Below are 14750 nucleotides of genomic sequence, written 5' to 3' on the forward strand. Positions count from 1 at the left end.
AAAGCATAGTTGAAGACACTTTATATGACCAAAGACAATTTATATGACCAAAAATACTTCCAAATAGACTTGAACTTCTGTTGAAGTTCTGTGAGTTTCCTTAATGATCTGACAGTGTGTGGTCTTATTCAGTGCAATAAATAGCAATTCTATCTTTCACATTATCATCCTTTCCCCATGTCTGAAAAAATACTAGATTCTCATATTTAATAATTCTAAACACAGACACTTCAAACAATTGATCAACAACTGTGTCTAAGCAGTGTTCTTCCTCTTTTCAAACTGCTTCTCAGCAACACAAAAAAAGAAAAATGGAATTGTTTCATGTAATGATTGCCATCTGTGTGCAGACTGATCAGATGAAAAGAGAATATTTGAAAGTCAGGGGAACATGGTTGCAAAGCACACCTTCCATGACATACACCAGTGACCCCACATTTCCTTCTTTGATGATGCAGCTGTCTTTGCCGTACTCTGCTGGGTAATACAATCCACAATCTCTTGGATCTGCGACAGCTCCAAGTTCTTCATAAAGTCATTGTCAAGGATGGCCTCCTTTATGAGATCCTTGGACCTGCGGTAAGAGAGGGAAGATTTACTGGTACAACTGACAAGCGCTTTCAGTTTGTGAGGTTGAGCAGAGCCAGAGAGTGTCAGGCATACTACAAAGGCATTTTCTTGTTAGGAATCCAGTAATTTCCTGACCAGCCTGAGAAAAGAGTGATTCTATGGAAGCAGGAAAGACCTTGAGAAATTTTCCTTTAACTATCACTTAATGAATACGGGACCAACAAATAAGCAAAATTACACAATTCCATTTTGTTTTAGGACCTTTTTAAACCCAAAGATCATGGGCAAGCCAGTAGACAGACATTTTAAACTAAAGCTTGCAACTTAGGTAAAGAATGAATAGGAACAAAATACAACAAAATTTTATAGAACACACAGTATTATTGCCATGTTTATATATTATAAAAGAATATCATGATGTATTGTACTACACACAATTACAGTAAAACACAATTTGTTTATTTTTTGGGTGCCTCTTCCACTAGATGTTATACTCCATGAAGGCAGGGATCATCTTATTTTTTTTCTTTAGTATATGCCCAGCGTCTACTATGTCAGTTAAAGTACAGGTGTTCAAGAAGTATATTGGATAAAACAAAATGATACTTAATTAGCTGTTAGCAATAACTGGTATAAATGTGACAGTTGAATATTTATGTCTTCAAGCAGCTTAAATTGAGGTAACCAGGCCGACAGGCAAATAAAACTCTATTGAGCAAGTTGTTTTACACAAGGCCTAGACATGGGATTAAAGAGGTAATCGGTGGGGAACATGTTTACAAATTCTCTGAGAATCCGTGGTTAACAGGAAAGTTTTCCAGAACTTGAAAGAGGGTGATCATTTAGTTCTTTGTGATAAGCAGTGCCAGATGACTTCTGGGATATAAAAATCAAAGTAAAGGGTAGTGGAGAAATACTGCGTCAGGAGCTGCACAGAGTACTGTCAGAGAAGTCAGGAGCTGGAAGAGACAAAAAGACCTTAGCAACGTGGAGGGTAAGCAACACATCTGGAATTTTATATTAAACATCTTAGTTTGGAAAGCATCTGACTACAAGCCGGCCGTTATCCTCATTTGCTTAATGAGTGGCTTTCAGGGAAGCGACCTGCCGTAGTGAACGCTGACGACGGCGTCAGCGCTCCCCAGTTCTGCCTGACTTCCACCCTGGACCTCAGTCTTACTCTTCCAGCCTTCACACATGATGGTTTGTAATGACCTGGTTCTGAGTTAATAAAAAGGTGCACATCAAAATGAAAACAATGTAAAATTTATTAACGTGAAAAAACATACTTAAAATGGACTGTTGTGAGGCAATTCTTTATGAAGAGTGTTAATGACATAAGATGAATTATTATGCTATTTTTAAGTGAAAAAGCAGGATACAGAATTGTTTTTAGAATATGAAAGTATGTGTGTGTGAAATGTAAAGAAAATAGGCTTTCACATTAGATATATTTGAGTCTCAATCCTAGTCCTGACATGTATTAAACGTTGAGCAGGTTGTTTTACTTTTCTAAATTTTCATTTTATGATCTGTAAAATGGTATTTAAAATTACCAGCCACCAACAGGGACATGAAAAGATGCTCAACATCTCTAGTCATTAGGGAAATGCAAATTAAATCCACGCTAGATATCACCCACATGGCTATCAGAATGTCCATCACCAAAAAGACAGGAGAGAACAAATGCTGGTTTGAATGCAGAGAAAAGGGAACTCTTGTGCACTGTTGGTGGGAATGTAAATTGCTACTGTTACTATGAAAAACAGAATGGTGATTCCTCAAAAAATTAAAACTAGAACTACCGCATGGTCCAGCCATTCACTACTGTGAGTATATCCAAAGGAAGTGAAAACAATAACTGGGAACAATATCTGCATTACCATGCTCATAGCAGAATTGTTTGCAGTCGCCAAGACCTGAAAACAACCTAAGCATGCCTGATGAGTGAACGGATAAAGAAGTTGTGGTGTGTATAGATATAGATACGCAATGGAATATAATTTAGCTCTAAAAAAATGAGAAAATCACCGTTTGTAACAACATAGGTGAATCTTGGGCATTATGCTAGGTGAAATACATCAAACAGAATGACAAATACTCTACGATCTCACTTTATGTGGAGTCTAATTAAAAAATAAAACTCATAGAAGAGATCAAATTTATGGTTATGAGAGGTGGTATGTGGGGGGAGAAAGAATTTGAGAAAAGATGGTCAAAAGGTACAAACTTCCAGTTATAAGATAAATAAGTACTAGTGACATATGTATGAAATTATGACTATAGTTAATTACCATATAATACATAAGAAAGTTGAGAGTAGATCCTAAGAGTTCTCACTCTTAAATTACAAGGGTAATTTAACTATTTTTTTCTTTTTATTTTACCTACATGAGATGATGGCTGTTAACTAAAATTATTGTGACAATCATTTCCCAATATGTAAATCAAACCATCGTGCTGTTTTGTACACTTTAAATACATATGGTGATATATGTTAATTATTTCTTGATAAAACTGGAAAAAAATAGGTGAAGAGTGGTAAAAATACAATGTTACTTTGAGTACATGATGGGTGAAAAGGTGGTGGTGGTAGTAACTGCAGTTGGGGTAACAGGAAGAGGAGTAATAGAGTGTTCAGTCATGACTTGGAACAGTATCAGAAGGAAATAAGTAAAAAGTTGGCATACGTTGCCTTTGATGACATAATTATATTTTCTCTATTCTTTTCTCTATAAAATTTTCTCGAATGGGCATACTGTTTTTTTTTTTAATATGGAAAACTCTTATTAAAGGTAGTTTCTGAAAAGTAACTGTGCTATGAGGAAAAGTAAGAATAATAATATATTGCTCATTCAAATAATGACTCAGATACTTAGTATTGGTTGACTGCTATTGGTATATTCAATACTACTCTTCCCAGTAGATTCCCTTTCACATGGCATGTGTCTAAATGCTAATGATGGGAATTTTCACTTAATAAACGGATAGTTATGGATGGCCCAATGGTTAAGGGCTTCAGGATAGACTCTTAAAAAATCTTTTTTGTGAGAATTTCACTTTAGTTGCTCAGAATAATTTAGCTACATGTTTCCTTTAATGTTGCTTTTTTTTTAAAAAAATTCCAACTTGCCAAAACTTTCTTTCTCCTGAGACGAAGAGTTGTTTTCCTTGAGTATTCAACACAAGATGTAAAACTTTGTCCCCATTTATGATTTGCATAAGATCTCCTTTCTTAATTATCTTCACCATTCTTATTTCTTTTTTTCCAGGTGCCTTATGTTTTTGTGTGTGTTTGTGTGTAATTTTCAAAACAAAAATTGAATCCATACTGTTTTATGGCTTAAACATTTTGCAGTGACGGTTTTTGCAAATGTGGAGTGACCAGTAGCGCGGTCTCGATGCTTATCACCCAGCACTGACAGCCATCAGCTTTCCGTGATTCTTGTTGCATCTTTGCCTCTGCCCTACTTTGTTCAGGGTCAGGGGAGGCAGAAGAGGGAGCCAAAGCAAACTTCAGACGTCATTGCCATTTCCTTCCCGGTACTTTGTTCTCACGTTTGTTGTTCAGTTATTTACTTTTTGTCTGTTGACCTTTCTTTCTCTTGTTATTGAAATAACTCTTGGACTGTGCCCTGGTGGCATGGTGCAGGTGTGCTCTTTTGGAGGCACTGTCCTCTGCACGGTGCTTGATGGGCTGGTCTTCAGGGATCCCGAGGAGGATGGCACTGTTGGTGGGGAGTTGATGGTCCAGTTGCTGGTAGAACCCAGAGGTATGCCTGTTGCCTCCTTAGCCTGTGGAGTCAGATGTGCAGTCAGGCCTTTATTGTGTGATGGTGTGTTTAGAAGAAGTAGACCCAAATCTAAGTCATAATGATTTGTATTATTTATTAAACTCATACAGGAAGCATAGCGTTGAATAAAACTGTCTAAAGGAGTGTGTGTGGATCCTGTTTTGTTTCTTTAGCTACCTAGACAGGAAACTGTTGATATTACAATTTAATCATTTATAAATTTGCCATCCTTTGGGTACTGTAGTGATTCTGTGTAACATTTCACGGTTTTGGAAGGTTTGTCATATTCAAGTCTTATAATAACATTGTGAGGCAGGAAAGATATGAAATTTCTGCTCAATGAACTCAACAGAGAAATTGGAAGATGAGAGAGGCAGTTACTGACTTGACTTGAGGTCTTATGTCTTCCTGCCTAGGAGTCTTTATGCTTTGGATGGTTTTTGAGTTGCTTTAGAATGTGTTGTGAAATTGGAACTTGCATTTTGCTTTATACTTAAGCATTTTTGTTTTAAATGGTTGGGGAATTTGCACCACCTCGGATGAGGTCTTGGAAATACTTGGGGAAGGCCATACTCTTACTGGGCCTTATTCCCAGGCAGGGCTGGGGCAGCAAGCAGAGCCCTTATGGAGCTGTCTGATTGCCAACATCAGCGTCCCTCGCCATGACACTGGTTTCCGCCTCCCTCCACTGTTATCCCAGACCCAGACTCCCATTGCCATCTTTACCTTCATGCACTGGTTACTTTTGTGACAGAGTAGAATTCATTTGAGCCCAAGATCTCTGAAATTTTTCCTGGGGACCAGAGATACTTGATCCACTAGAGAAATTATTCGGACATTCCTTCACTCCCATAGGAATTTGTGCAAGCTCCAAATATCTCAGTCCCTCCAAAAAAAAAAAATCTAGACGTGAATGTTCTATTAGCTTAAATTCCCTGAGGGAATACAGTGATTCTTCAGAGTTGACGCTTTGTGCAGGACATTTTTATAGTAGCAGTCTAAAAATGTGTATACTTATTTCTCCAAGAGAGAACTTTTTTTTTCTTTCACCAGTTAAAATTGGTTTCCTGCTAAAGTGTTTTGCCTGCTGCAGGTGTCTTTCGTAAAACATGATTTATGCATTTGATTTATGGACATTACACACATATAAAGTACCAAATATTTTGAGGAAGAATGGAACATAATTTCAGTGCACATATTTCAACCCGTGTTTATTATTCAAGGAATTCTTTGTATAAAATAGATTAATCTAATTTTTTAATATAATTTTATTTAGGTAGTTGGTTTTGGCTGTGCTGGGTCTTCATTGCTGCATGGACTTTTTCCTCTAGTTGCCGAGAGTGGGGGCTATTCTCTAGTTGTGGTGCGCTGGCTTCTCACTGCGGTGGCTTCTCTTGTTGTGGAGCACAGGCTGTGGGGCGTGTGGGCTTCAGTAGTTGTGACTCCCCGGCTGTAGCACACAGGCTCAGTAGTTGTGGCGCGTGGGCCTAGTTGCCCCATGGCATGTGGGATCCTCCCGGATCAGGGAGCAAACCTATGTCTTCTGCATTGGCAGGCAGGTTATTTACCACTGAGTCACCAAGGGAGGCTGGTTAACCTAATTTTTCCCGGGGTCCAGCCCCACTGGGTCCAGAAATTCTAAGAGATGAGTGGCGTCAGCGAGGAAGAAGACAGACACACATAGGAGGTTGCGTAGAAGAGGTAGCTTTTTTTTTTTTATTTTTAGGACAGCTCAGTTTTTATAGAATGAACGTTACCTCCCCCTTAAGTCACCACATATTACATCAGATATTGGTTTTGTGCTCCTGTCAATATTTTTCTTTCCCATGTTTTTCCCCTATGCATTCATCTGGAACGTTTCTGATTACAGGGTTTTTTCTTAAATGTCCCGTGCATTAATCTTCTTGCCTCAATGGCCTAACATTTTCATTCTAACAAAACAATGTTCTACAAATCTCAGGTAGAATGTAAATTCTTTGGACAGTAAAACAATACATGGGAAGGGTCACAGTAACATGTTTGACATTTCTGAGAATAGTACCATGAGAAAAACCTTGATATTTTTCTTTATCTGAAACCATAAGACTTCAATTTACAATGATTACCTATTAAACAGCAAAAACACCTTTAAAGCAGCAAAACACCTCTATTAATAGTGAGATAATGGCAGTGAAGCTGGTTAATATAAATCTTCTATTGAAATCCTATGTACCCCATTTTCTAATTCTACAAAAATACCCATAATATCCCATGTTGTTTAAAGAAAGGGAAACAATGAACAAATAGCAGCATAGAAATAGCAATAATGAAAACCCTCTCAACCAAGGAGCAAATAAACTAAAGCAATGTATATCTACTTCTAAATCTAAATGCCTCTACTCTTTTCTATTCTAGAACATTATAATCTTTTAAGCAAGCAGCCAAACTATGCCTATGGCCTTTTCTTTTTTTTGACTTGATGTTTGTGGTCATGTCCTGAGCCAGAGCAATCATGAGCATTTCCAAAAAGGCTTGGACTTTTCCAGGGAGGTCTTATTACTATATATTATGTTTTCAAAAATTAATAGAAAGCCCAACAACAGTAAGACAGAAAGAAGAAAGGGACATACCGGGGCCCCGGGACAACCTCGAGGGGTAGAGCTGCCTTGCAGATTCCTTTCTTGTCCCGTGACCTTGTCATGGCCCAGGCACGTCCTGGCGGCTCCCGACAAATTTTAATATGACGTTGCTTTGAAACAGTGAAGGGAAATCCAACTAAAATCAGGGGACTGTGTATTATGGAAGATATTAAGCAATAGACAGTACTGTTTTCAAACATTAAGTTAGTCAAAATGGTTGGTTAACCAAATGTTTTCATACCAAGGTTCTGGTCTTATCAAATAAGTAAAACACACAGATCTGCAATTAGTGCATTAACCAATATGCAAATGGTACAGCCAGGATAATTACTAAAGTGCTTAGAAACAGTTTTGTTTATAAAAACAAAAAAAGTCTTCATACAAACTCTAATGAGATACAGGGCTTGTGGGAGGTTTTATGTTTTGTGGGCACAGCTGGACTCAGTGGTTCTGCAGAATGGATGTGGGCCCCCAGATTCAGGTAGATACGAGAGGGTGTTCATTTGGGGGAGTCTGGTAGCTGTGTGCAGGATGGGTGGAGACGGGGAGACAGTCACCCAGAAAGACTCAGGCTCTCGTGAGAAACAGCTCTCACAGCCTGGTCTCAGCTTTGCCAGTCTTTGCCATGTGATCTTGGGCAAGGCACTGATTTTGATGACCCCAGTTTATTTAAAATTTGAAGATTCAGCTAGAATCTGACTTACATTGGAGTGCTTGAATTCCCCCATATGTGAGGTGGTGGGTCAAGAAGTGTGAAGTAACATGATAAACATATTTCTTGAAGATTTGGGCAAAGACAGTGATTTTTCTATTAACATAACCCTTATTATAGAGCAAAATACAAAATTTACATGTAACTTTAAGGTCAACTAAACATAAAAATTGTCCCTCTTACAGAGTCTGTGCATCCAGAGTTTTGGATGGCTATATTTACTCTCTCTCTTTGCCAATAGGAATCTTGGGAGGAAATGTTAGAATGATAATTGATATCTTTGCCAATAGCTAGATGAAATCTAAAAATCTTCTCTAACTCTTAGTGTATACCATTTCTCTTATAAGAACCAATCATGGTCACCTTTCCTTGGCAGTGGCCAAGTGTTTTTGTTCTGCTCTTGTTGTATGTGACTTACAATAGACAGAATAATTCCTACTATATTAGAAGACGTAGACTCATTTGCTTCTTTCATTCTGCAATATCTGTGGAGTGACGGCTCTATGCTAGGCACTGTTTGGACTTTTAATAAGTCCATTTTCTCCATTGTATGTTTAACTCTGCTAGTATTTTAAGTAGATAATGCATTCATATGGTTTCAAGTTCAAATGGTAAGAAAGGATGTCTGGTGACAAGTGTACTTCCCATCCTCGCCACACAGGTCCTCCTCCTGGCGTCAGTTGCTATGACTATTTATTTTGAAGCCTTCAAGTGATATTTTATGTATATATTTGATATGTTAACAAATAGGTATCTATCTCCTTCCCTCCCTCTCCTTTAGACAGATGATATTATACAATACAGGTAAGTCCGATCCCTTTCTTTTTTCTTTTAACAATTAGATTTGCATTTTTTTTTTAAAGTCCTAAAGGCTGAACATCAAACTGTTAGAACTGTTTATCTCTGAAGGATGTGGTTGAGGAAGCTTGCTTGCACTTCCTTCCTCCCCCTCTTCCTTCCTATCTGACTTGAATGTACTTCTGTATCATTCGAATCTCTTTTAAGAGAATATATTCGTTTTATAAGAGGGAAAGTCTTTTTTGAAGAAAGAAATAGCATATGGTAAATAAGTTCCTGCAAACAGCTGTAAATCAGTTATTTGGTCCTTCTAATAGCTCCTTAAGGCGTGGGACCTGAGGGAGTAGTAATATGGGTGGGGAGAGCTTTCTGACCTGGGCAGGGAGCACTCTGAAAGAATCCCCCTGTAACGTTCTCATACTTTTGCTCAAGGGATTGAGGAAAGTGAGCCACAGGGAAAGAAGAGAGAAGAATTTGTCAGTCACAGGGTTGTGGCAACCGTGCACCTCATTTTAAGGAACTGAAAACACGTTCCAGAGTCTTCTGTCAGCTTTCCCCTGTGGTTTGAAGGGAAGGGACAGCGTCACACTAGTGGCTCACTGCCCAGTGTGGAGCACACAGGTGAAGGAGCCCAGTGTTGGCGCCCTGCTCTGGCACATGACCTTGCGCACTGGGCCTTACTTCCACGGCCTCAGTCCTCACCTGTCAACAGGCATTCTTAACCCTTTTTGTAGGATTGCTTGGATTTCAATGAGTGTGTAGTCTAAAAAGCTTAGGTCCTAGTTCAGTTCAGTTCAGTCGCTCAGTCGTGTCTGACTGTTTCTGACCCCATGACCCGCAGCATGCCAGGCCTCCCTGTCCATCACCAACTCCCAGAGTTCACCCAAACCCATGTCCACTGAATCGGTGATGCCATCCAACCATCTCATCCTCTGTCGTCCCCTTCTCCTCCTGCCCTCAATCTTTCCCAGCATCAGGGTCTTTTCAAATGAGTCAGCTCTCCGCATCAGGTGGCCAAAGTATTGGAGTTTCAGCTTCAACATTAGTCCTTCCAATGAATATTCAGGACTGATTTCCTTTAGGATGGACTGGTTGGATCTCCTTGCAGTCCAAGGAACTCTCAAGAGTCTTCTCCAACACCACAGTTCAAAAGCATCAATTCTTCTGTGCTCAGCTTTCTTTATAGTCCAACTCTCACATCCATACATGACTACTAGAAAAACCATATCCTTGACTAGATGGACCTTTGTTGGCAAAGTAATGTCTCTGCTTTTTAATATGCTGTCTAGGTTGGTCATAACTTTCCTTCCAAGGAGTAAGCGTCTTTTAATTTCATGGCTGCAATCACCATCCGCAGTGATTTTGGAAAAGAAAAATAAAGTCATCCACTGTTTCCCCATCTATTTGCCATGAAGTGATGTTTACTAGGTCCTAGTAAACTCTCATTAATGTTAGCTAGAAGATAGAGCAGGAAGGTGAGAGCAAGTAAGTAATGGACCTTCCGTCTCACACGTGGGGCAGAAATGTGCTGAGAAAGAGACCTTGGACTCTTGATCCCACTTAGTTCTCTGCTTAAACCATCCTCTGAAAATTCAGTGCTTTTCATTGTCATTTATAGGTCACATGGTCCTCATCCTGGCCTGGGAGCCAGAGCCATCAGGCTCCATCTGGCAGACTGGTTTTTTCAGAGAACTACATGTGCATTTTATTTCAGCTCTGTGGACATACAGGTTCCCGCTTTGGCATAGCGAAAAGTTAAATGGCTGTTAACATCCTAGTCTCTAAGGTATGGGTACTGTAGAGCTCGACTAGTAATAACTATCTTATAGAAGGCTGATTTTCTAGTTATCAATACTTTAACACTTAATGATGCTCTGATACTTTTGTAATCAGTATTTATGCTCTATGAAGTAACACAGTTCTTATTGTTACTATCCCATGTCTCTGAATAACGACATGGCTTTCGAAAGCTGAGGTTAAATTCACAAAGGCTGTGGTGTAGTAATTACTTCTATGACCCTTCATGTGGTGAGAAGTGTTTAAAGTCCAGATGCCCCCAGGATTAGTTTTCCATTTATTTTCTGGTTTCTTTAGGGTTAGGCTTATTTTTTAAAAGGAAGAATGTATTTTAACTACCATATGTTAGGTGTGTTAGAAATCCTCTCCTATCTACACCCGAGTGTAACAGCAGAGGCAGCTGCAACCAGTTTGATGTCATGTGTCAATCGCCTAAAAATCCTTGCAAGAGATCCTGGCAAGCAGAAGGTGGGGATTTTACAAGAGAAGATTAAATAAGGGAGGAGCCTCCATGGCATGGAACAGGTAATTGGCTCTTGCATCATGGGGTTCTCTGCCAGAAATCAAGCACGAATGTCTTTAGGTTCTCAGGCCCCACTTGCAATGCTAGTTTCTGCAAGGAAAGATGAGATGAAATAAAAAGGATGTGCTCTTTGTTCTTCCATGCCTTTCCCCCATTGTTCTTCCATGCCTTTCCCCCAATCTGACATCTTTCCAGCCTACTCCTACTCCCACAATGCTCTAACTCACTTTTTCCCCCCTCAGATCTCAGATTTCTTTGTCTTAAGCCATAGTGCTTGTTTTGCAAAAAAATAGTAACTTACTTAAAAAATAATAGTCGTGATTGATTTCATGGAACATGCATAAATTCCAGGCACTAAGTACTTTACTTGCATTATTTCATTTCATCTTCTTTATAACAGCTTCGTAACAGCTTCACAAGTAGTTTTGTCTTATTGGACACTATGGAAACTGGGGAAGTTAAAAAAACTTGTCCACGGTCACATGGCAGGAACTCGTAAAATGAACATTGGAACCCAAGTCTACATACCTCCAAAACTTTTGTTCTTATTTTGGATTTTACCATAACAATAGCTGCCATTGGTTGATGGCATGTTCCCGGGACCACCGCATAGAAAAACAACTTTCTTAAAGAATCATGGTTTGCATTGCCCCAATATGATGTATAAAGGTCATGTAATTAACTCTTGATATGATTACTGAATAGGACACAACATCACTTCTAGGTATTCTTGCCAAAAATGCATAACTTTCATCATGAAAACATTTGAGAAACCCAAACTGGGAGACATTCTACAGAATAACCATTTCAGTTCAATAGTATTAAGGTCATAATGGCAAGGAAAGATTGGGGAATTGCCATGTATTGGAGGAGATTAAAGAGAATGTGGGAATAGAAAGAGGATATTGGGGGAAAGTTGGTGAAATTCAAGTATGATCTGTTTTTAAGTTAATAATATAGCAATGTTAATTTCTTGATTTTGATAGCTACTGTGATTAAGTTGTTAATACAGGAGAAATGTTGTGAAGGGTATACCTCAGTCTTCTATTATTTTAACTTTTATATAAATCTATACTTATATCAAAATAAAAAATATTTTAAGCCATCTGAGATCAATATTATTTATTCTCGGTTTAGAGATGAGGCAACAAAAATTTCAACTGTTAGGTAACTCACCTAAGATCATACAAATGGTAGTTATTGTTAGTGAAGGAATGAGGAAGAATTCTAACTCAGTCTTGGAGATTTCCAAAGCTCATTTTAATCACATGCTTTATGGCTGCCTCATGTTTAAATATGTGTGTTCAAAACATTAGTTAAACTCCATCCGCATTAGACAGCCCTTATAATAGGAGGGGGAAAAAAAGCAGCAACTTTGTGCCTGTTGAAAAAAAGCAACGCATATATTTCATTACTATTATAAAATTACATGACAAATTTTGTGTGTATATATGGAGCAATATTAATAGAAAATTTTATACTTAAGGGAATTTTAAATCAAAGTTATATAAATTTTTACCAACAAAAATGAGAACTATTCATTATAAAACTGTTCTTATTTTTTCAAGTAATTTCTACATCCTACATCTCCAAATTAAAAATATCGTGTTTCTGTCTCTTCTTGCTACCCAGCTCTCTCAAACTTTTTTCTATAAATGTCATTGGCACAGTGAAGCTAATACTGTTTAATGCGAAAGATCCAAGAAGAAAGCCATATTTTTGTCTTATTAAAAGATTGATATTTTGAGGGGAAAAATGGATAAATTGTTTTAAAACTTCAAGCTGAATAGGAGAATACAAAAAAAAAATCCTCTGTAAGTTTTAAAAATCTTGATAAAATATAATTACAGTGGAAGTCTTTTTAAATTTTAAAAGAAAAAAAGAAGTGGATCAGTTGGCTTTGTTCAAGTCTAAATAATTTAGTGATAAATTGTGGATAATTCTTTGATGTATAGAATTGTGGCACTATTCTAGTGCTAAATATCTAACTTGAGGTTGCTTAGTTTCTGAGCCTCCGTGTCCTCAGCTGCAAAATGGGTACAATAAACTTACCCAAAATTTTGGCTTAAAGAATTGGATAATTTTATAGTTTATATACCTTCACATAAGAGATTTAAGCATTCGATGTTTTTTTTTTCTTATTAAGAATCTATTGTACTGTTGCTCGTAACTCCTGAAGTTAGCTTGCTTCTAAAGACTTTGACCTTTGTTATTTTGATTTACATGTGCTAGGTATTTCAAGGAAAGTCAGCAAACAAGTTTCTCTTTACCAAGATATTACACCAACCAGCATGTTGTGGTACTATTTTTTAATAGTATATAATTCCTTGTGGCCATTTGATAAAACCAGAAGCTCATAAAATGAAGCCCAGAGTGACAGACCGAGGAAATTTAGTTTGGTAAAACCAGAGCTATTTCCGGGGGTGCTTTGAGAGGAACTCTTACCTTGGATCTGTCGGCTAAATTTAGTCTGTCACTTGACAGTTTCTCTTCTCAGTTTCTATTGATAATAGAGGACATGGAGGTGTGTCTGAGGGTTTTTAGTGGGGAGAGGGAAAGTGTGTGTATTGGGGGAGGGCATCCATTTTTAAAATAGCTATTTATTTTTATTTATTATAGCCTTTTATTGATAAGATATATGTCTGAATCACTTTGTTGTCCACCAGAAGCTAACAAAACAAAACATAGTAAATTAACTATACTTTAGTTGATCAATTAAAGTGCTTAGTTATCAATTAGGTGCTTAGTTATTCTAGACACTATTAATGATAATTCCACTCCATTCATTCATTCATTCAACAAATATTTATTGAAAGCCTATGCTGTGTTAGATGTTATACTAGTCCGTTGAAGGTTTTAGGTACGACTATTTATTTCTACTCAAGTTTGGAGTATTTCAAAATAAAAATTTTCCATTAGTTCACAGATACTTCTTGGGACTTCCCTGATGGCTCAGATGGTAAAGCATCTGCCTATGATGTGGAACACCCGGGTTTGATCCCTGGGTTGGGAAGATCCCCTGGAGAAGGAAATGGCAACCCACTCCAGTACTCTTGCCTGGAAAATCCCATGGATGGAGGAGCCTGGTAGGCTACAGTCCATGGGGCGGCAAAGAGTTGGACACGACTGAGCGACTTCACTTTTCACTTCTTTGAGTATTATGAGTCGTATGCGCTAATGGATTGAACAGGGGCAGATAAAGCTTGCCAGTGATGTCTTTGCTGGAGTATATGTTGTTGTTAAGTCACTCAGTCGTGTCCAGCTCTGAGACCTCATGGACTGCATCACTCCAGACTTCCCTGTCCTTCACTATCTCCCAGAATTTGCTCAAACTCATGTCCCTTGCGTCAATGATTCCATCCAACCATCTCATCCTCTGTCGCCCTCTTCTGCCCTCAATCTTTCCCAGCACCAGGGCCCTTTCCAGTGAGTCAGCTCTTTGTATCAGGTGGCCAAAGTATTGGAGCTTCAGCTTCAGCATCAGTCCTTCCATTGAATATTCAGGATTGATTTCCTTCAGGATTGACTAGTTTGATCTCCTTGCAGTCCAGGGGACTCTAAAGAGTCTTCTCCAACACCACAGTTTGAAAACATCAATTCTTTGGCGCTCTTTATTCTTCTTAATGGTCCAACTCTCACATCTGTACATGACTATTGGAAAAACCATAGCTTTGACTATATGCACCTTTGTCAGCAAAGTGATGTCTCTGCTTTTTAAGATGCTATCTAGGTTCATCATAGCTTCCCTTCCAAGGAGCAAGTGTCTTTTAATTTCATGGATGCAGTTGCTGTCTGCAGTGTTTTTGGATCCCAGGAAAATAAATCCGTCACTATTTCCCCATCTATTTTTTCCCCATCTATTTGCCGTGAAGTGATGGGACCAGATGTTGTGATCTTCATTTTTTGAATGTTGAGTTTTAAGCCAGCTTTTTCACTCT

At 38.3% G+C, this 14750-nt stretch overlaps 1 protein-coding gene across 13 annotated transcripts in view; it reads left to right on the forward strand.

The window, feature by feature from the left end:
- The window catches only part of SGMS1 (sphingomyelin synthase 1), a 322655-nt gene that overhangs the window by 237782 nt on the left and 70123 nt on the right, over window positions 1-14750 (forward strand). The window contains exon 1 of one of the 13 annotated variants that reach the window (XM_043476121.1): window positions 4178-4343. The exons of the other annotated variants lie outside the window; for them this stretch is intronic. The gene's annotated coding sequence lies outside the window, so the exon portion shown is untranslated. Of the gene's footprint in view, window positions 1-4177; window positions 4344-14750 lie in introns of those variants that run through there. 13 annotated transcript variants of the gene reach the window in all.

This window comes from Cervus canadensis, chromosome 8 (genome assembly GCF_019320065.1).
Source record: "Cervus canadensis isolate Bull #8, Minnesota chromosome 8, ASM1932006v1, whole genome shotgun sequence".
Classification (NCBI taxonomy): Eukaryota; Metazoa; Chordata; class Mammalia; order Artiodactyla; family Cervidae; genus Cervus; species Cervus canadensis.